Below are 24,411 nucleotides of genomic sequence, written 5' to 3'. Positions count from 1 at the left end.
AAAGGAACCCTTGCCACTTCACATTCCATATACACGGGTTGCAAAAAGCTCCCTTTGTCTACACATTCCTGGCATGGAAATGCCACAAAGGCAATCAAAAAAGAAAATTAAAGATTTTTTGTTTCAAGAAGGAGATTTCTGTGGCTAAATTCTGTTTTGGATTATCTGATTTCTGAATTGCAAGTGAACATGATTAAATCTAATGCAAATTACACATGCACATCCAGGGAAGTGTACACCCTAACTGTGCACGTATCTTTACTAAACTGTGCCCAAACATTATTAAGTATATTGTGGGGTAACACTGTTAGATTCTATTTTATACTTTTAGGGCAATCATATATTTGCAGTCTAAATTACTTATTTTAGTTTGAGGGAAAACAACAGAACAAGATACAACAAAGTAAAGTCTTCACAGGAGAGCACAGTGGTTTTCAAAGATGATAGGTTTTTTTTAGCCACCCAGCTCTCAGTAATTTCAAATCTCAGTGTGGGTGCATACATCACCTTTGGAACAGATTACATCTGAACTGAACACAAAATGGCAGCTGCCTCCAGCAGATAACACAGATCTAGATATTTAAAGTGCCTGTACACAGAAACAAAATCACATCAAGAAGCTCCATACACTGCAGCAGGGATTTGGGATAAGAAGTCTTTTCTAGCACTGACATATATGATTTTATGAAAAACAATGGTTAAGGGCTGTATTTTCACCTCAGTTTCTGTGTGGATCCCATTAACATTAATAGGAGTTCACTATGTGTACCAAAAAAGAATATACTGTAGTAGGTATTAGAGTGTGCTTCAGTTTTAATGGCAGATTTCTGCATGACCTGATGCACTAAAATAGTTAAGTCCTAGGTTGTTTCAAAATGCACATTCTCTTTAGCTGTCTTTGTTTGTGGTCTCTGTTTATATCTTCAGCCCTTATTGTCCTGGAACAGCTTTGAATAGTTATAAAAGAAAATGATTTGAATATGACTCAAAAGAGTAAATAAACCCTTACCCTGCAATTGTTCTAGGCATAGCGAAAGAGTAAACAATTATTTTGACAGGTAGACAGGAGACAGGTCAAAGTGGTCTGCTGAAAGTTTGCTTTCAACAGAGGTCAGCAATGTAAAGCTTTTTTTATTTCATGGTGACCCGACGCATTCACAGATACAGACTTCATTCCCAGAGAGAATGTTTGATTTCTCATAGGCAGTTGTTGGTTTGTCCATGTCTTTTCAATGGTGTTTTGTGTGTGTGTGTGTGTGTGTGTGTGTGTGTGTTAAAAACAAGTGTTTGTTTCTGAATCATGCTGAAAAATCATTGTGAAATCAATATGAAAATCATGATTAATTTAAATCCTTACCTGTCTTTGATGTGGCTTCAATTTGGACAATGAAACTAGGCAGGTCAGGTTCACTTTATATTTATAGTCAGTTTCACTTTCTGCTTCTCATTATTGCATTCACAGCTTCAAAAGTGCAGGTCTGCCATCCTGAAGCCTTCAGAAATCATGTCTCAGTCCCCACAAAACCACAAGATTGGTTTAAAAATAATAAGATTTTAAGTAACAAACTTTGGCTTCTTTTTATTTGTCTTCTGGTCTTTGAGCCTTTAGTGGGCACTTGAAAACCACAAGGGCTAGACGTTTACTTTTTTTAAAATGAAAACTGAGGTTCTCCTGCATTCACTTGATTCCAGCAGCTTTAAGCAGAACACCAAATCAAATATAATAAGAGTTGGCAATACTGAAACTGCAGGGGAATATTGGAATGTCGACAAAATAGTTTTCATTCAAAATATTCTGTCAGTGTTGTGTGGGATGAGCCAGTGTCCCGGAAAATGGGGAGTGTCCCCTGAGTCCTAGTCCCTGTACAAGGAATGGTGTTTTGTCCTGTTAGTACCCCTTCCTGGGCAGACTGGTTTACTTGAAAGAGCCACTGAGCAGCTGAGCCAGTGAAACTGACACAGAGAGAGAGAGAGCATGAGAATGAGTGTAGTGGATAGAGAGGAGACAAAACAGCAGCAGATAGAGAGGAGACAAAACAAAACAGAAGTAAAAATACAGAAAAACCCCAAGAGGGGAGCAAGAAATAAATGGAGAAACCAGAACAAGGGGATTATAGTTTTAAAAGGTGCTAGCTGGAGAGATGACAGTGTGAGCCTCCTGACACAGCACCTCACCCAGTACAAGGCTGCCCAGTGCCCACACAGGAGGGTTAGATACACACACACACAGAGCTGCCTCCATACATAGATTTTGAAGGACATTCTGACCCACTGAAATGAGCTACCTACAGCATTCAGGCTGTATTATTCTTTTTATCTATAGATTGTGGATGTATTACCTTCCCTGGCCTCCTTTTAAAAGGGGCCTGCGAGCAACTTGCTTTGAGGGAGAAGGCCCTTGTTAGTGCAATTCCATTGGAGAAGCTGGTAGGGAAGCACAAGGCACAGAAAGTTCCTTACAGTTAGTTACACAGTGATGTACAGATCACCTCAGTAATAACAAGGGAGAAATCAACTTGCTTTCTAAGGACCTGATCCAAAGCCAATTAAAGTCCATTGAAAAACTCCCCTTGACTTCAATTGGCTTTGGATCAGGCCCCACAGCCAAAGCAGCATCTAAATCCCCAGCATGATGTATAACACTCTCCTGGGAAGGAATGTATTGTCTGCAGAGAGCCTCCAATTATAAAGTTCATAGGAATGCAAGGATCCAGCAGATCCTTTAGTGTCTCACAGCACATAGTAGCTCTTCATTAGCAAACATTCTTCCCTTTGAAGATGAGGAAATACACAAAGGGCCAGATCCCCGGCTTGTGTAAATCATTGGAACTCCATTAAATTCAGTGTTTAAAATCCTCTTTTCTGGAACCACAATACATAGTACACCAAGTTCATTTCTCGTGTAATTCGGAACACTCTTTCTTGTAGTTCTTTATGAGACAGGGGGGTCCTCAGGTGGGATTTAAATGACTAGAGGGCTTTGCACACTAGTTTAGGTTAAGCAGAGCTTGTTCCAATTATATTTTTTCTTGCCTTGCTAGATGAGTTCAAGTAGCTCTCCTTAGATACACCATCATTAAACAGCCAATTACAAGTCCACCTTGGTAATTCATGGGTACAGTAAGAATTGCAGTTCTTGGCTCAGGATGACACTAATGCAGCAATGCAGGGAAATAAGGAAAGTCAGATCTCCTTCCCTTGCACTGTCTCCCGGCATGTCATCTCTAAGCAGAGTTTCAGAGTAGCAGCCGTGTTAGTCTGTATTCGCAAAAAGAAAAGGAGTACTTGTGGCACCTTAGAGACTAACAAATTTATTAGAGCATAAGCTTTCGTGAAATGCATCCGATGAAGTGAGCTGTAGCTCACGAAAGCTTATGCTCTAATAAATTTGTTAGTCTCTAAGGTGCCACAAGTACTCCTTTTCTTTCTAAGCAGAGTGTGTGTGTGGGTGTGAGGAGGGAATCTGTGTGGCCTCTACTCTCCCACTTCATGTGACCAACTAAGCAGGGAGGCGTAGAACCTTGACACCAGCCAGTGGAGCACCCGGGGACACTAATTACTTCTTTTCTGGAATTCACAGTTCCTTCCTGGGGCTCCTCATAGGCTGATGCATCTATATGCCACCTCATATGCATCTATATGCCACCTCCTCTTAGGGTGATGCATTTATATGCCACCTCAGATTCAGGGCATCAAGCAAAGACTAAGTCTAACGCTTACTGATGAGTGTTGAAAGCATAAAGAACAGACTCTTCCCTCACACTAGTTTTACACCAGCGTAAATCCATTGAGTTCACCTGTGTCAGTTCTGAATACAATGCTGTTGGTAAGAGGGGAATCAAGTCCGTGGAAAGATTCCATTTGGACATGTTCTCACTGGGTTGTCCAGAAACTGCTTTACTATAAAGGTAATTTGTGCGGGGATTTGTGCTGAAGGCAGAATCTTTGTGGTATGGGTTCAAGGCTTAACTCTTAGAAACTCCAACATGATGGACCACAAGCGCAATATGTACAAATGCAACGTAAGGCAACATAATACACTTCTCCACTGAATTCTAGAGGCGCTGACTGAGCAACACGTGTTTAACTTAAAGTACTAACTTAAATTCCATTGAGGTTAATGGGACTTTCTCAAGTGCTTCGTTGAATTGGGCCAGAGTGAGGTAGGGTGAGGCTCCCAACTCTCTCCAACCTCTCTCTAAGGACACTTACTCCCCCTCGTCCTCCCTGGCAATATCTTCAGCAGTGACTTCCCGAATCTCTCAAGCAGTGACTTCTGCGAAGATCAAGAGCCCAATACCCCGCCAGCCAACCCTCATGTTCCCAATGGCCTTACCTCCCTGACTGTACAGCACAAAGCTTCGGGATTCATGCCAGGAAATCACCCCCAGCAAATGCAGAGAAATAGTTGGGGGTGGTGGGTGGGGAGAGGGCGGGGGAAGGGAATATAAAGGTAGCTGTCAGAGTTATATCTGTTTAACACCTATGTTATGAAAAATGCCACTCATATTAAGCCCAGATTTACTCCACCCTGAAGCTCTATCACATCATTACTGTACCAGTGGATACGCTAACTCTTGTAGCTACCCAACAGGAGAGAAAAAAAATCCCTATATAATTACTTGCTCCCATCTTATCCATCTATCTATCTACCTAGGCATTTAGGCTGAGCTCACCACCATGATATCTGAGCAATTCCACGGCTAGTTTATATTGTGTCCCTCATTTTGGGTTTTTTCTCACATCTAGGCTGACTGAGAGATATGATCTTAGTGCCATTTCTTCAGTTTAGTCAACTTTCTAAGCATTTTCCAGCAGGTGGCACTAAAACACTGGGCCAGGGTACAAGCTGTATAGCTTACTTCTCAAATGTCATCCATTGATAAAAGCTCTACAGGGTCAGAGGGCTGGTAGATGGAAAAGAAGGTGTATTTGCAAACAAAGAATATTTCAGCCTTGAAAAAAAATGAACACTGTATAAGTTTAAATTACTAGCAGCATCTGTCTTGAACTTGCACTGCTAGTTGAGAGAAATTACATCCTTCTTACATACACGTAAGTGTGTGCATGCATATGCTGTGGGAAGGTCAGAGTATGTATATGTTTCCTGCAAAGAAACAATTCTTATGTCTGGGTTATGTACTATCATAATTAATCTGCAAGAAACTAGAATTAAAAATGTATTTATTATCCTCAGGGGTATATTCTCCTCTTGATGCATGGGGATTTGTGTGCACACTGTAAGTCCTATTAGTGTTAATGGGAATTATGTGTGTAAATCCCCAAATCCCAGTGCACAAAGATGAGAGTGTCCCCTCCAGGGTCTGAAATATGTATTTGAATTAAACTTGGCTGTTGGGAAACTCATCATGTTGCTGCTGTTATTATAAATTTATACTTACTAGGACTAAGTTTCACCTGAAACAACAGAGCCTGAAGTGCTATTTGTTCCAGCAAATTATTTTGTTAGATGTGATAATCAGTTCACAGCAGGACTGTAAGTGGCTACTCAGATTGTTGACAATTCTGGGTCCTGGCCAGCTCAAAATAGCCTCTGAAGCTGTTCCAAAGGTCACAGAGGATACTCCCAAATCTAGCTCCTAAGGGACGGTAACCAGGGGTAACAATCAAATAATGCTAGCTCCAGTTTTCTGCATCTGCTCCCACTGCCTTTTCCTGAGGAGTGGAGTTACAGATCTGCCCACCTCACTCACTACTTATTACAGTCAGGCACATGGGAAGTATATCTGTGGCTGAGCCCCCTGATATTTTACTGTGGAAAGTGGGAGACGAGTGAGCATGTCAGGGAAAGGGTTTAAGGGGACTGGAGGCCCTAAACAGGCTTTTTTTGGCTGGCAGCTCTATTGGAGTTTAGTTAGGGTCACAACAATAGGACCATGTGGCCCAAGGATTCTTTCACCTTCCCCCACAAACAAACATCAGCTTTGATATTGGTTCAAAGAAGGTCCTGCTCTTCTGCTTACCTTCCAACTCCAATTCAGAGTTAGTGGCAGAGTTGGGCTGTGCCGTAAGATTCATGCAAGCTACTAACTAGGCCGCAGTACTCTTTCAGACTTCACACCCTGGATTGTGGAGAAGAAACAGGATCATGAGAACAGTTACAAAATTATGGGAGGCAGGAAATTCATGGACTATCTTCTCTGCCCTCCTTCCTTACCGGTTCCCTTGGTTAGCTTACCACAGAGCAACCACGTATAACCCTGTAGCTTGCACAGCCCAGATGTTTGGCTGAAACCCTTTGCATCTAACACATCATTTAGATAACATTAAATAACTACATTTAAATAACATTAACAGATACAATAAAATAATAATTCATAAAAAAGAAATTAATTAATTGAACGTTTTAGATTCAAACAATTATTTTATATCCCTGCCTTCTATTGTGAGCCAGTGAGTGAATATAACAAAAGTTCTGTTAAACCTTGAAATGGAATAGAAGTAATTTCATTCCTCATTAAAAACACAGTGAATAGCTGCAGCAGCATCACTGTGTTCTTTGTAATGACTTGTTTCACTGATGGATCAAATAGGCTGTTGACAACGGTTGAATGCAACTGACAAGCTCTTCTAATAAGATAAAAAATTCTACATTTTATTGATTACAAAGCAGCAGTGCTAAAATTGTGTTTTTGTCCCTTTACATTTTTTATTGACTACAAAATAAAGGCCCTTTGCCTTTGAAATTGAACCTTGCCAGGGTATTACAATGAATTATAATCCTAACCTATTTGTGCTTTCTCAAAGGCTTAAAACATTTGCCTTCATGGCAAGCGTGTTGTAAAATGCCTGCATTTGCATAGATATTTTATAGGGCCTTCTATCCCACAATTGTAGAGGATTTAAAATCAGGGGCCAAGTGAACTTAGAATCTTGGGATATTAAAAGCTATGCTATATATTGGCAGAAATTATTTAAAGAGTCTCTTTGATTTGTGTTATGGAAGACGTCAGACTTCTGGTCCCTTCTGCTTTAAAAATCTATCAATCTATGTTCCTGAACTGCTTGCGTGCTGAGGTCAGAGTCTCATAACACCGCATGTTAACAACAACAACATTACACTGTGTCTTTTACCCATAAAGCTTCAATGGTGCTTAAATATTGAATTCTCTGATACTATTTAAAACTTTTCACTTTCAACCTCAACCCAACACTAATTCAGGAGAAAGCAAGGGAGGAATCATGTGAGCATGTGCACACACACACTTTCTGCCCACTGCTGTGTGAGCAGGCAGATCTGGGAAGGACTGTTTTTTTTTTTTATACAGGCCTCCAACTGCTTTAAAATGGTCTTCTTACAAAAATCAGCCAACAACTCTTTGCTAAGGGCAAGGGGCTGTAGCCAGGTATCCTAGCCACAGAGCAAACTATCTGTCATTGATCTTCTGTCACCTGTATTGAGACCTGCTTCCAGATCAGCACACCTTGTTAGCTGGAGCATGAATTTTGCTGATTGGAAATTGGATTTAAAATTCCGAGAATGCTGTTTGCCACTAGTTGTGGGAAATTAGTGTTAGCTAAGCTAAATCCCGTGGTTAGGCATTTAAACAAGTGACATGATTCCAAAGTTGGTATCTGCAGGTGCTCAGTCCTCTTCAGTGTCAGGTGACTCCTTTCAGTGCCGAAGGGCAGGTCTACACTACAGCCGGAATCGACGCTCTGAGATCGATCCACTGGTGGTTGTTTTAGCGGGTCTCGTGAAGACCTGACAAAGCGACAGCAGATCGCTCTCCAGTCAACCCTGAACTCTACCCCCTACAAGAGTTTCTCCCATCGACCCCCCCGAAGTGTAGACCCCACAGTAATTAGACCTCAGTTGCTTAGCGTAGGTCGACTTACCGCGGTAGTGTAGACATAGCCTTGGTATAGATGGAGGTGACTCAGGAGCTTGAGAATATTGGCCTAGGTACACGGTATTGTCATAAACAGCCACTCAGCCTGAGAGGTGGTTGGTGGAGAAAAGCTTGCTTTGCTGCTGCTCATTCGCTCTTTGCCCAATGGATAAACAGAGCCCTTGAGTTTCCTGCTTTGTCAGTCTAGCACTTTCCGTTGAAGGGAAAAGAAAAATGTACCTTGCCTCTCTGAAATAGTGCATCTCTTTCTTGTGTGGCAGCAAAACAAATAGGAGCTGAAAGTAAACACTTTCTACTGGCAGACCTGTCCCCTCTTTCTGGGGATGGAGTTGCATTTCCCTTTAGCCAGCAGCAAGGAAAAAAGCTCTGCCAGTGAAATTAGTTATTTAAAAGTGTTTACACTTTAACTATTTGCTTTATCCCACTACACACAAAATGCAATAGTGGATTAAATGACCGTTTTCTTCTGGCTGTCTTTAGTGCTGGGTTAACAGAAAATAGATTTTGCTCTTTATCCACACAACAGCTACAGTAATGACAGCAGCAGTGCATGCTTCCCCATACTGTCCTCCTGGGGTGCACCCTGATCCTGATCGGGAAGGGCCACCACCAGAGGTGACAGGGCAAGGCAGCACTACACCATTCACTTAGGACACATACTGCCAGGTACATCTAGTGGAGAACACATCTGAGAATCTCGGATCATACATCTGGTATAAATTAGTGTAGCTCCTCTGCAGCCAAAGAAAGGAGCTACACCGTTTGATTCCAGATGAGAATCAGGCTCCCAGTATGTAGATTTCAGGCTCTAAGCCCTGCAAATATTGAACAACATTGTTCAATACATTGAGTAAATTTTGTTTTACTAATTATCTGATTCTTTTGCAGAGTCATCAGGCTAGATTCTGCTTTCATGGACACTGGAGTAACTCAAGAGTAACTCCATCAATCCACTGAAAGTGAGACTCAAATCAAACTTATTGAAGCAGACATGTTGGAGAGGTTAAAAACTTGGATTGAAAAAAGGGATAACTTTTTTTGTGAAAAGTTTTGTGAAAAATGTTTCCATTTTTCAACTGGCTTTAACATTTCCATTTGGAATCCTATTCTTCTGGATCAGCGGTTAATAAGGGCTTTTGATATGTTATTATTTATATAGTACATAAAATGTGCAAGGCATGTAACAAAACCTGCATGAAGACTGGGCCCTGCCCTGAAGACCTTACAATTAGTAGATGGGGGAAAAGATGTAACATACACTTCAAAGGGCATGTCCACACTTTGAGCTGGGGCTGCAATTCCTAGCTTGAGGAGACATACTTGCACCAGTTCTTGTTGAGCCAGTACTCCAAAATAGAATGCAGGATGGATTGGTCACCCCAAGTAGTCCCCGTCTGAGACCCTAGGCATGTACTGCCTCTTGTGCTCATACAACTGCACTCTAATTTTAGCGCCCTACCTCCATGAGAGCTAGATTGAGCACAGCTCTTTGAATTGCACCCCCAGCTTGAAGTGTAAATATACCCAAAGTGACATAAGGAAAGTTAAGCTCCAATCTGGTTGGTTCTGCATTAGTTTGTTTTTAAAATGCATCCATTCTCTGCAGCTCCATCCTCTCCCCATCTGCCCCAGTGCCCTGACCTTGTTCCTCCGCATTTCGAATAAACTTTCCCTCTCCCTTTCCTTTCTGACCAGCGGTTCCTCACTGCTGGCTGTAACTTGATGATAAAGATACTCATATCCTCAGCCATCTGGAACTAAGATCAGAAGACACTGGGGGTGATGTTAGAGAATTAACTGATTGGTGTAAAACAAAAGAAAAAATGTTGCCAGGAAGCTAAGAACTTTTGAAACCATTTAAACAAATAAGTGGCAAAGGAGCAGGTTTGTCACAAGAATACATTTTGCGAGATGCAAGCCAAAACATGTAGGACAGAGAGCAATCAGACGGAGCCTTCTGAAACCAATGTTTGTTGGAAGAATACATCTGTGTAAGGAATAAAAGTTCCTGTCTTTCAAAGAGTAAGATAAAATAGGCCAAATTCTGCTGATAGGTCCACCCTTTGCAAATTCACGCCAAAATCTTTAGCTTGCTCCAATTTGAAACACATGCAAGGACACAAGGAGGCATCCCTGAATACTCTCTTTTTGGTCTTACTTTTACAAGCATAAAGCTGGTAAAAAAAATTGTATATAAAAATAATTATGCATTTACCGGTTTCTATGCAGTGCCTCATTTTATTTAGTTACAACTGCCTGGAATTTCCACTTTTCCATCAGCACAAATAGAGTTAATATGTTCCTCCTTTAGTAGCCTCCAGAGACTTTACTCACTGTGGCTCCAGATGGATTTCAGAATTTTCTAAAATTTTGCTGCCCTGATAAATGACAGATGTGGGAGCTATAATTTGGTGTTTAGGCCCACTAAAGTAAAGTGACAGGCTTACACACAGTTAATGGGTCTGATTCTGCTCTCCCACTGAGGGCTGGGTACTTCAAGATGCTGAGTATCTCCTGAAGACATTGGGAGTGCAGGTCACTCAACAATTCATAGGCGATGCTCAGTAGCTTGCAGAATTGGGCCCTTATATGAGTTTTAATCAGTGTAAATCCTTTTATTTCAGTGGAATTGCCTCTGATTTACTGTATACTAATGTAAGTAAAAACAGAATCAAACTCAGTGTTCTTGACCTTAACTGCTCCCTCTCACTGGTCTGGAAGTTGCAGTTTCAGTTGAGAGTGGACTGATTTTCTCTCTCTCTCTCTCTCTCTCTCTCTCTCTGATACAACACATTCTGGAAGCAGAGTCAAAGTATGTTTCAGATTTACAGTCCCTTTAGCTCTTCTTTCTATAGGAAGGTGGAAATCTGAAATGTGACCAGTGTCAGGGAAAGGATGTTTACTTTGGCCATCATCCAGTAGTACTGTAGTAACTGACAGGTAAAGCATCAGAGGTCAGCTTGCTGGATTGGCACGACAAGGGCTGGAGAAGACATTGTTATGAGCTGGGTTAAACTTTGTTATGGGATGAGTTAAAACCTCACTGAAATTGTTGTGTGAGTGTGCCCTTCACTTAAGATAGTTGTGAGAAAGTTAAAGGGCCACACCTAAAATAATAGAACTGGCCCAGGAATTTTGGATCATGTGGGCAGAGGGGCTTTTTGCTGAGTATTATTTTGTGCATGTGTCTGTGAGGGAAGGGAGAACATACAGAAACTGAGGACAGACACAAACAGTGAGAGAGTCATAGGGAAAAAGCAAGAAAGCCAAGCTGTAGCCTGTGAGCATGGTTTATGACCTTGGAAAAAAGCTAGAGAGACAGCTGTTTGGGGTCGGCATTGGCTAAAGAGGCTTCAGTTTGTAAGCTAAAAAACTGCTCCTTTTGGTCTTGGTTCTTCCTGCAATTGAAGAAGCAGGACATAGTACATTCCTTTTAAATAAACAAGATTGAATAAAAAAATAATAATACCAGACTCCATCATTTTCAGTTTCCACATGGAACATCCCTAGGACCCTGAATTCTGACTAGCGGATTGGGTCAAAAAAGGAAACAATAATATTGCTTTGTTGTCACTGCATAAAACTCTTCATAAAATCATGGAATATCAGGGTTGGAAGGGACCTCAGGAGGTCATCGAGTCCTACCCCCTGCTCAAAGCAGGACCGATCCCCAACTAAATCATCCCAGCCAGGGCTTTGTCAAGCCTGACCTTAAAAACCTCAAAAGAAGAAGATTCCACCACTTCCCTAGGTAACGCATTCCAGTGCTTCACCATCCTCCTAGTGAAAAAGTTTTTCCTAATATCCAACCTAAACCTCCTCCATTGCAACTTGAGACCATTACTCCTTGTTCTGTCATCTGCTATCACTGAGAACAGTCTAGATCCATCCTCTTTGGAACCCCCTTTCAGGTAGTTGAAAGCAACTATCAAATCCCCCTCATTCTTCTCTTCTGCAGGCTAAACAATCCCTCAGCCTCTCCTCATAGCTCATGTGTTCCAGTCCCCTAATAATTTTTGTTGCCCTCCGCTGGATGCTTTTCAATTTTTCCACATCCTTCGCCAGGTGCTGTTCACCTGTCATGTCAGTACAGAAAACACAGAACAACAGTCACTTGTAACACTTCCAATAAGTATTGCTTGAACTATGAGGGGGAGAAAGGAGTCTAAAATGTGCAATATGCACTCATTCCCGAATGGCTTAGAATGTGATTTAATTACAGGCATCACTTTGCAGTGGCTTGTGTATACAGTTTACAGAGTCTAGATCATTGGCCAACCAGAGATCTTACTAATTCAGAGAACACTGGCCTCTTGAAAGGCCAATTCACTTTTTAAAAGTCTTTAGGTTGGTTTTGACAGATTTTCACATTATTCACAAAGAGAAAGTACAGAGTGTACTTCAGTTCATCCTTCTCTTTGCACATTATACCATATCGTGGTCACCTCTTTTGAACAATTAGGATATATAGAGGTAATTTGAAAACTAGATAAGGTTAGTGTAAATTTTACAGTCCCTAGTGTAGCATTAATTACAGTCCATTGGTGTCCCAACACACTAACACATTTCTCCCTTGTGAAGTGTTATACCACATCTGTTGGCTAAACACCTTCACAGAAAGGCTGAGAGGCATTAGCATTAATGGCATAAGAAGGGGTATATTACAATATGGTGCAGGTCAAATGATCAGTTACTGGGATAATTTCAGTATAGGCAAAATTTCCGGTGGCAGAACAAACTTTTTGGGTATACGTTTGATTATTTACTAGTGAGGCTACTGATGGGTCAAGATCTAGAAAAATATTATTTTCCCATCCCCACCCTAAGTTTGTGAAGAAGGAGAGGCTGAGGAATATTAAAAGTTTTATCTTCAGGTAGTTTTGGCTAGCTTCCGTAAGCTATTTTTTAAGATTTCGTAGTCTTAATTCACTTAGCTGTCCGGCAATGAGGCAGCAAGGGAGGGGTACTAGCACAATCACCTTGCTTGGTTGGAGACTTTATTATGTCCTCAGGTGGAGAGGTTGTTTTCTTCAGATGGAGAGGTTGTGCCTTTAAAGGCACAGTGGGTCTGTCAGCAGACAAAGGAGAGGTTATCGGCTTTTCACCTTGTCCTTCACTCCTGCTATCCAGAAAGAGCAACAACACCAGAAGGAAAGATAGAATGATCATCAGTCGGAGAGCCATTACAGTGAGAAACATGGGCAGGTAGTCAATTCTTGGCACTTCATAGCGATGTTGATAATTAACAGGACTTGATAAGGGTTTTTCAGCATCGGGCTAGGGCGCCTTCTTGCTGATGGACCTCTATGTCGATCCAGTCTCCTGGTTTCAGCGAGTGGCAGGGCTGCTGTATATAAAAAGACCTAACACATTTTGTTAATGCCTGACAATAATTAAGCATTGTGTTATTCATTAAATGACTGTCCATCTGAGCCAGGACTAGTAGGAGCTCAGCCAGTAGTCGCATCGGGTGCCCTATTAGAATTTCATGAGGGCTGAGTCCAGTCTTTCAATTGGGAGTGGCCCTCATATTTATTAATGCTAATGGGAGGGCATTTGGCCACTTTACATTTGTTTTAGCACAGATCTTGGACAGTTTATTTTTTAAAATCCCATTTTGACGTTTTACTGTCCTGGCAGACTGAAGGTGGTGGGGGCAGTGGAGATTGTGTTGGATCTGTAAAGCTGCATATAACTTGTTATAATTTGTCCAATAACATTAGGTCCACTATCACTGTTGCTACTCACAGGTATGCCAAATCGTGGTACAAAATCCTTAAACAAAGTTTTGCAACAGTTTTGGCATTTGCCTTTTTACAGGGAAAGGCCTCAACCCAGTTGGAAAATACATTAACTAAAGCTAACACACTTATAATTACAACATTTAGACATTTAAATAAAATCAATCTGAATATTTACAAAAGGTCCCCAGGAAGGGGGATGTGCTGCCTGCCTAACCTTGACAGCTTTACCAACACTATATTGCTGGAAGATTACACACTATTGGCAGTATTGCTTAAAATATTCCTTTCTTTACAAATATCCTTGCTGATTGCAGGCAAAACTGAGAAATTACTTCCCATATTTTCCTGTATTTGTTTTATAGGCAGGTCAGGTTTCAATGGCTTCTATCTTTATTCTTTAGGTGATTTGCATTAACACAGGCATTCTTGGCTTGCTTTTGGATTTAAAGTTATCAGCCGCTTAGAGACTTTGTCTCAAAAGGACACAATTAACTTCTAACTTTTAACTTTTGCTTTTAAACACACATTGATTTGAAAAGAAAAACACAACCCATGTTGGCTCCCCTTTGGCAAAGTGACTGTTGATTACACAGAACCACCTTAAGACTTAGTGTGGGGCACTGACTACAGCTTTTATCTGCTATTTGTTACCAAAACAGATTTAAAATCTTTTTCCATTTTCCTGGCTTTGACTGTCCTGCTGCAGCCACAACTTTGGTCTTTATTTAAAATCATTTTAAATCTTGTAAAGCATTAAGTCACCTTAAGGATTAAATGCTAAATACCAAAATTAAACAACACTAGTTTCTTTTGTTTGGCAAAAGAATTTTTTTGGTTTTACAATTTTTAAAACAACACCAATTCATCTTAAACTTATAAAACAAAGATTGTGCACACCAGCAGTGGTTTGGTTTTTTTTAGCAAATTTGACTAACTTGTTCATAGTTAAATGATTTCACTTAAATAACCTTTTGCCTGGATTATTTACAGAAATTTTTCCAGAGAAATGTGCCCTTTCTCCAAAGGAATGGCTGCAAAGAAACCAAGAATTTTTTTTCATAACACCTTCTTTTAACATTTGTACAAAGTTCTACTGATTAATTTACTCCAGTGACTACAGAGTTAACCTCTCACTTTCTTTTTTTAACTTTTTTTTACTGTGGTTGCCTGCTTGTCTGGGCCCAATCCTTTTTTCTTTTTTTTTTCTTTTCTTGTTGCATTATTTCTTTCCATGGGCACAGGCATTTTAGCAAGGACAGTGGGATTTTTGACTAACCCCCCCTTTTATTTATTTATACACACCTATTCACATACACACACATTTAGTCCTCATATCTAGATGCATTTTATTTAACAATAACCTTAATTCTTTATGTCCGGACTTAATACAACCTTTCCCTTATTTGAGGTGGTAACAACCCCTCAGCACCAGTGCTTTGCAGGAAAGGATAGTAGAAGGGCTAGGGACAACGGGAAAGGTAGGAAGAACAGCAGCATTAACCGCATGGTAAAAGGGGAGTTACACTCACTGGCCGTAGGATTAATGACTCCTTGCTGAATGTAGGAGGTAAGAATAGGTTGGATTTCCCTTTGGCCTGTTTTGATAGAGGGTACTGCTGCATCTTGGGAAGGGGTCTTGCTGGGTTTAGGCGAATCATAACGGGTTAGGCAGATCCAATGCACCCAACCTGGTTGGTATGATCGGCTCACAAGGCTTACAAGGAGGGAGAGATCTTAGCCAGCAGTTCCTGTTGCAAGGAGGAAGGGCTGGGGTTGATCTTCTCCTGTAAACTGCCAGGACCTCATTGTGAGCAGGATCAGGTACGTCCAGATACACACCATTTGGGGTACAGCAGATTATACAATTTAATTTACAGAGCAAGTCTTTTCTGAAAAGGTTAGCAGGTGAACAAGGGCTTAGGAGGTCAAACAAGGACATGACGGTCAAACAAAGGACCGATAGAAACAGAAAGAGGTGAAGAGACGGGGTGGGGAATAAGAGTATTGCCAACACCTACCACTTTTGGATCGACCAGGGCAATAGGGACATTTACTGTATCCAATGGCCCATTTGCTTGCAATAGTAACACGCACCATCACTGAGTCCCTAGGGGTGGTGGATGGTGGGGACCTTGGTTTGGCCTTCCCCTTCTCCCCCCTGCAATGGGCGGCTATTACGGGGTCCCTGTATGTTCTGGAGCTGGAAGGTCATTAACATAGTTTTAATGTGGCAGTGAGAGTATTTGGATTTTATTCAAATTCTTATTTTTACTTTGTTTACAAGTGCTAATTTTTGCTCCAGTCAGCTTTCTTTAGGCAGACTGTGAGAATTTTATTGAACAGCTTCTTCCTGATTTTATTTAACTTTTCTTGGTCATGGCCTGGATTTTGCTTGGGCCACTGAGCTTCTTCACAAAGGTGACTCAGTGTTTCCCTAGGCATGACCCCTCGTAGAAGCTGGTTTAAATCTGCCCATGTAGGGTTATAACAGTTTATAACAATTTGCAATTCCTTTTTGAATTTAACAGGGTCCTCTCTTATTTTTGGAACATTTTTAAGTAAATTATACAATTTTATAGGAGACCAAGGTGCATGTGCAGATATCGAGGTCTCATGACCCGAAGCACCAATGCCCGGGAATTGGTGCAAGGGGAACATTTCCTCAGTACGGGGAGACACTGTCTGAGGGGTGAACATAAGGGGCTTCTGTTGCTTAATATTTCTTGCCGGCTTAGTTGGATTTAAATTCTTTGCCAATTTTCTTTTTATCTCTTTTAATTGTGTTGTAAGTTTCTCCTGGGAATCCTTGAGACTCCTTATTGAGATTCACAGTGCCGTTTTTTTTCCCTTTTGTTTCTTCATGTCAATAGAAATATGCTTTACACTGACATTGGTCAGAAGCGCACATCTGAGGTGTACAATCTTGTCAAGGTCGAAACTTTCCTTCTAAGGGAAACCATAACTTTAAATTATCCCTATCCCAGGTATACCGATTTTAATTTTTCCAGAAACTTTCAAGTGAACTAGTGTGTGCCTTTTGGCAGGTCGGTGAGTCTTCTTGACTCAGGGGCCCCCATTTTTTACCTGGCGAGGTGGGAATCCCCTTGGACCCTCCAGCCCCCAGTACCCAGCTCAATTCACTCATCACACTCACATAGGGGAGGTGTAGTTTAGGGCCTCCACAACTGTCTTACAGCCCCCTTCAGCAAAGAGCATTGGCTGGTGCTGGATACTCTGTCGCTTCAGGCTAGGTGATCAGACCAGTCAGTGGCTTGTCAAACCACCTTCAGGCAGGAACCAGAGACAGAGGAAGAAAGAGGGTATGGAAACAGACTGCCCAAGGATAGAAGGGATGGGATCACACACTCCTAGACCCAGACAGGCTCCTCACTGGTCATGAGCCCATGGTTTTGCAGGGCACTCTGGGCATCTTCCTGTGACTCACACTCACACCAGTCTACTGACTTTCACTTTCACACTGGCACATGGAACCAGGTCTATTCATGACCTGCCCAGGTCTATCCACGACTTGACTCAGTGGCCTTTCCTGGGGAAACCAAACCTGGATGGGACTCTAATCCACCCCAAGGGCATCAGGCATATCTGGCAGCAAAAGTCCAGATAGAGCTTACAGCTTACCCAAGCCCAGAGCCTATGGGCGGTCCTCCACCAGAAACCGAATATAGGATTTCAAAAGGTCTCTTACCTTTTCAGATGGGCCTGGGGTCTGGTGGGGAACAGCTCGTGGTCCTCCGCCTCTCAGGGGTCACTGTCCATCTGAGTCACGGCACCAAGATTGCAGTGGAAAATTAACCACTCGTGTTTGGATTAGAACAAGCCTGAGGCTCCTTTATTCAAGCATGCACATACAGGGAGAGTCAGCCGGAGCTGCTCTGGTGTAAACAGAAATACAGGAGCTTATATAGCTGAAAACCACAATTTGTTAAGCCCACTTCCTTCAATAGCATTTTTCTTATTTGGCATATAGTGCAAGCTTCAACAGTAGCTTTGCCTTACTTGGAGTTTAGCAAAACAAGCTTTACCTGTTAGTGACAGGTGTTTCCTTTGTGGTTAATAGTCTTTTTTAACTTCTAGCGGTTATGGTTATATTTCTTCAGCTGTGCTGTTGCAATTGCCCCTCAATGGAATTTTCCTCACTCTCTTTTTATGCTTCATATACACAGTTAGTTTGACCAAAGTTTTAGGCCTACTTGGATCTACTTTGTTTTTTTTCCACAGGAGTCAAAGTTAGACTTCTTGGTTCTTCAAAGCCCTAGATTTCATGTTGTGATGGGTTGGATCACAGAAACCCCCTTGGGGCTGCCAACTGATGTGCCAAGACTACTTCTGCCCCTGCTTTCCTGCTCTGGCAGCTTGGGACTTCAGTGCCGTACCTGGTTTGAGCCAGACTTGCTAGCCTGCTGCAAACCGAGACCCAGGTCTGAACCACGTCCCCTAACAACTGTAGGCTTAAACTGAAAGCAGCTTAAAAAGTCTTTAACACTCAGATGTTCAACTCCCAATGGGGTTCAACTCCCAATGGGGTCCAAACCCCCAATAAATCTGTTTTATCCTGTATAAACCTTATACAGGGTAAACTCATAAATTGTTCATCCTCTATAACACTGACAGAGAGATATGCACAGCTGTTTGCCCCACCCACCAGGTATTAATACATGTGCTGGGTTAATTAATAAGTAAAGTGATTTTCTTAAATACAGAAAGTAGGATGTAAGTGGTTCCAAGTAGTAACAGACAGAACAAAGTGAATTACAAACAAAATAAAATAGAACATGCAAGTCTATGTCTAATACAGTAAGAAAACTGAATACAGATAAAAACCTCACCCTCAGAGGAATTCCAGTAATCTATCTTTTACAGACTAGTCCCCTTCTAGTCTGGGTCCAGCAATCACTCAGACCCCCTGTAGTTACTGTCCTTTGTTCCAGTTTCTTTCAGGTATCCTTGGGGATGGAGAGGCTATCTCCTTAGCCAGCTGAAGACAAAATGGAAGGCTCTCCCACGGGCTTAAATTGACTTTCTCTTGTGGGTGGAGACCCCTTCCTCTCTCCTATGCAAAGTCCAGCTCCAAGATGGAGTTTTGGAGTCACCTGGTCAAGTCACATGTCCATGCATGACTCAGTTTTTACAGGCAGCAGCCATTGTTTGCATGCTACCTTGAACATCCTCATGTAGACTTCTTATGTGGATTGGAGCCTTCCTAGATCCATTGTGCATTAAGTGCTTCTTGTCTGGGCACTTAATTTGCACATTCTTTTCCCAAGAAACTGACCAAATGCTTTACTAAGGCTACTTAAAAATCAAGCAAGTACACAGCCAATATTCATAATTTCAAATACAAAAATGATACATACATACAAATAGGATGAATAGATACAGTAGATCATAACCTTTGCAGAGATATATTACATGACATATGTAGCATAAAACATATTCCAGTATGTCATATATATATTCATAAGCATATTTCCATAAAGTCTTATGGGGTGCACCATCACACATGGCTAGAGAGAAGTTGCCCTTATGCAAAATGCGTAACTAGCCTAGGCAGCAAATGTACTTTGAATGTCTGTCACTGACATGAGAGGCAGCATTTAAACCACAGTGAATCAGGCACACCCTTCACAGGGAGGATTTCCCCAGAGGGAACAGAGCAAGTTTCTATAATTAAAAATGTGATTTTTAAAATTTTTTTTAAACAAATACTAAATGAAATATTACTAACAAATTAATGAACTAACTACTTAATTAAAGAGAACCTCTGTAATTTCTGTGGTAGACAAGAAGTGGACACGCTAGCTCTGTCTTGGGCCGAAGCAGTTGAGGAGCTGCCTGGGTGGTTTGCCCAGGCAGCCTGATATAGCCTTGGTGCAGGGCACGAGGACACGAATGGCACACACACAGGCTGAACGGACACTGCTAATGAAAATCTCCTTTTTAGGGCACACATGCCCCTAGAATGGAGGACCCGTTGGCATGCTACTTGAAGAATAACATTTTCTCTACAAGTGTCCCAGCCATCCCCATTTCCATCTCTTCCCACGAAGCAGCATCCAGCAACTCTCCAGCAACTGAAATGAAATGTTGGTTCCTCAAACTATGAGCCTATGGCCGCCACCCTTTGCTTTGCAGAATTTGATTGGAGCCTGGAAAGAAACTGTGGGCCCTAGGTGAGAAAAGGGTTATGAAAGCTGCTTTGGATCCCTCCTTTGAAATTTCAGGGATGAGCAAAATGAGTAGGGTTTTCTTATGCTTCTGAACACTGTGGGTCAAATCCTGAAGCCAATAGAAGTTATCCTGCAAAACTTCAGGAATGACAGAGCACAACAAAATGTGAGAAGGAAGGCTGTGGTCTGTTACAGCATGCACCATAGCTTCAGTGAAGGGCAAAGCATGCTGCACTAACCCTAGCTTTTCACTGCCTCCGTAGCACCAACAGCTAAAAAGCAGATGTATATAACTTGCCTTTTACTTTAGTACTAGGCATGTCAAATGTGCTGCAGATGCTGCTAATTTCTTTTAGCTCCTAACTCCTTGGTGACGGGAACCATGACCTGTGAAAGAGTAACAGTGGCTGCATTATTTCTAGATCATTCTTGGGCATGATATTTTTGGAGAATTTGCTAATCCGTCATGGAACAAATTTACAGATTATGTGTTGGAACCTGATCTTTCACCACTAATATAAATGAGCTGATGCTAAACTACAGAGGTTAAGATGAACATTTAGAAGTGTGTCAAGGGGGAAAGTAGTATTAGAGGGAAAGTATGTGCATTAATTAACAAACAAAGGAAGGGATGAAATTAATGATGGCTAAAAAGTAGCTGAGATACCAAACTTTAAAAAAACTCTTACAGAACACCCCCAACTCTATATAATTAGTAAATAAGGAATAACTAATGAAAAATCACTACTGATAATGAGCAGATAAGGGAATACTGTATTTGGAGATCATGAATATACGCAGATCCATTAGTACAGATAATAAGCATCCTGATCATGCAAATACTTATACATGTGCTTAACTTTATGCACATGAGTAACTCCATTTAAGTTAATGGGACTACTCATGCATAAAGCTGAGCAAATGCATAAGTGTTTGCAGGACTGGGATTTAGGTGCTAAAGGAGAGTAAACAAATTGTATCACTGATAATTATTTTTGAAACTCATGGGGAGTCAAGGAGGGACCAGAAATCTTGACACTGTAGAAGCAATATTCCAAAAAAGGGAGAGAAGTTGATTCAGGACACTACTGCCTTTAAGTCAAACTTCTAGTCCCAGAAAAATAATGGAGCAAATATGGGGGTGAGGGGGATCACTATCTAGAGTATAATTGAATGATGGATAAGAGCAACATGGATCTATAATGAACACATTTTGGCAGACAAGTCTTATTCACAAATTGTTCAGATTGGCTTGGGTTTATGTGCACTGAAGGGGTTATACAAATACTTATGATACATACAAAGGATTAAGTCAGAAGGAGATTTCTAGGGTGTTTCTGTAAGGATTGGTGAGAGTAAACATCACCTCAATGAAATTCACAGATGGTACTTAAGTTTGTGAGTCTCCACCATACCCTCCGAAATATTAAAGAGTCTCCACTGTAATCTCCGAAATACTAAAGAATAAGTACAATAGGAGATAAGAATACTTACCTACTGGAGGAGAAGAAGATACAGCAGACAGTTGCAAAATGGCTGTTTTAGGGCATCAGTTGCTTGTATTTGTCACATTTAAAGGGCCTGTAGCCCAGTAGCTCCTTGAAAGGTATTCTGGGGAAAAGGTCCTAGAAAAGTGCAACCACACACTGGGAGATTTGGTAATCTCCAGGCATTCACAGATGAATCTGTGTAATAGTCTTTGGACCTGACCCAAAGCCCATTGTAGGCAATGGAAAGACTCCCACAGACATTGGAGGCTTTTGGATGAGACTCTGTGTCACACATTCCTACTGCCTGCTAAAATTGTGTCTGACTGTGAGTCTCACAAAACATTTACAGCTATTAAAAACTACTAACAGTAGCAACCAAGGAACAGCTTGCTTCAATCGCTTTAAAGAGATAGGATTGTGTTTCACAAGGAAATGATGTGTAAAGCTTTACAATGGAGAAGTTGTCTGTACAGAGCAGATTTAAGTGCTTCCATCTCCACTGAAGTTGATGAGTGGATGCTAAATAAGGTCAAAACAGTTAAAGTTCAGTTCACTGAAGAGGGTACGGTTTCAATCCTATATCTACCCTAAAAACTTCATTTGATATAAAAATAGCTTTTCCAGTCTGGTTTGGTGGGGTGGCATCTTCACTTGTGTGCACCGGAGCTGCCGAGTGGCACAGTGAGGAAGTTACGTATGTCTGAATACAAACCGAAAAGGAAGAGCTCAGCTGGTGATGAGAAGCTGCCTAGCCCCCTCTCACTTTCCCTGGATGGAGGAAAATTTCAATATTTTTAATAGGCTACATTTTGGCTTTTAGATCTCACTTGTAAGATTTCCCAGGAAGGGACTGGTCTTCCTATGTTTTCATACAGCACCTAGTAGGAGGGGAACACTGCTCCTGAGTGGAGTCTTTAAGGGCTGCCACAGTACAAATAATAAACAGTATTTGATGCTAGAATGGTATTGAAGCTGTGGCACTTGGGGAGAGGTGCCTGAAGCATTCTGCTTATTTAGGGGCAGCACTCAATCTGCCAGCAGCCACCATATGCAGCAGTGCTCCTAACAGCTGGTCCAAAAAAAGCACTATGTGCTACCCGCATAATCTGACCTGGCCACACCACCTTGAGGACCACTGTTGGGCTATCCAAGCCTCTCACCTCTTCTTTAATAGACCACTAGGTTACCCATACTGCTTTCCTTGCAGCCACACCAGAAAAGACTGAATTTAATTCCCTATGCAGTTAACAATTTATCCGATGTACAAATGAGAAAATGGCCTATGTGAGAAGAGAAACCTTCCTTGTATGGGCAGACCCCCAAACTTATGAAGAGTAGTTTGTAACCGCATGGCCCATGTAGGGAATATCTACATGTAAAAATAATACACAATCACTCAGAACTGAGATATGCAAGGTCTGACTACGGTATATGTAAATAATTACTTTGCACACTTAAGTAACATTATGTCCTATAAATAGTAATAATAATCACTATATATTAATGTTGTGCTGTAAATGCCCATGATTGACAAGTGGGACTAAATAGTGGAATAAATGGCCACACTGGGATACTGCCATTCATGAAAAAAATTAGAGAGTTGAAAAAAAATTGGGAAGGTTTTAAGTGTAATTTGAACAATATTTGCGGTGGTGGCGGCACATACTTGTTTCTTCACAGCAGGCAAAGATTACAGGTGGTCTATTCTGTAGTGTTTCTCTTGCAGCCTGAAACTTCCAAAGCTGGGCTGGCTGTGAGGATAATTATCTCCTAAATGCTGCAGCTTCTTTGAAATTCACTTTCAATTCAGTGAGGAATGGAAGTGAAGTAATTATTTACAGAATGAACAGGTCTTTCTGAACCTAGATCTTATTTATAATGTTCTGTAGCACATCTCCAAATGGAACAGTGAACATAAGCTTTCATTGGTTTAGGAGAAACACTCCCTCTCTTCCAGCCAGCACAATTTCAGAGTTGAATCTTAACATTTTATTTTTATCTGTCTAGTTCACTAATTTTACCCCCTACTGGACCCAATTGGAGGTGCCACACACTTTCAAAAACTCTTAATCTGTACATCTCAAGAGAACTTAAATCAGTCAACTGGTGATCAGCTGGACTGACAAATAAGTCATGCAGATTTCTTATTGGCACTGCAGTTTGTTCATGTTATAAAACTAGCCGGAGTATGAGTTTTCTTAGCAAAGCCATAGGTAATGTGTAGGTGGTGTTTTCCATTTGGATAGTTCTGTGGGTTCTGTTGGTTACATTCTATGCTTTGGTTGGGGTAGAAGCACACAGAAATGAATTTTATTGTAATTACTCTGAACCCAGAATAACATTTCTTAAATTGCATCTGAAGAGACAGAAAGGTACATCAACAAAACACACAGACTCTGAAATATGATTCGACATACAGACATATTTATGTGGTAAAAAATTTATTGATTACATCCTGTCATATCAGAGGACCTTTGCTAGTTTCATTATTTTTTCATTATTGATTAAAAATGTGGTTTTTTATCATGATTTTATTTTTTCATTTAATACATATCACAGAATAAAGCAACATAGTTTGACTATGTGGTTTTATACCTATTGTAGTATACAGTATTCTTCACTTGCTAAAGGTCCAATTCTACAAAGACTTATGCATGTCCTTAATGTTGCAAGATTGGGATCTCCAAGAGAAATACATTGTGGTGAAGTCTTCCAAATATCTCAATAAAAATTAAATCAGTCTGTCAGTGACAAACTCATTCGTTACCTGAATACTCAACACTAATTACTCTGCATGCAGAAACTACTCAAGTGAAACTCATGAATCTAAAAATAATTAAACAAATTAAACCATAGGAAAATGGTCAGTACTCAGGTAGCTTAACCTAGGGAATAGCTATTTTCCAAGAGATTTGGGGAGCAACAAGAAAGTATTGTGCCAGTATCCGATGGGAACTGAATCTGGTTCAGGACTTCTGTCTGCTCACAGTTCCACCATGACAGGAACCATCTCCTCTCTTTCCTACACTGCTGGCTCATTCAATGACAGCCATTTTCCACTGGTTGCCGAGTCCTTTCTCCCACCCTCAGCCCAAGAAGCAACAGTATGTACTTG

This window comes from Dermochelys coriacea, chromosome 8 (assembly GCF_009764565.3).
Source record: "Dermochelys coriacea isolate rDerCor1 chromosome 8, rDerCor1.pri.v4, whole genome shotgun sequence".
NCBI classification, from domain to species: Eukaryota; Metazoa; Chordata; order Testudines; family Dermochelyidae; genus Dermochelys; species Dermochelys coriacea.
Note: the sequence above shows the minus strand (reverse complement) of the source record.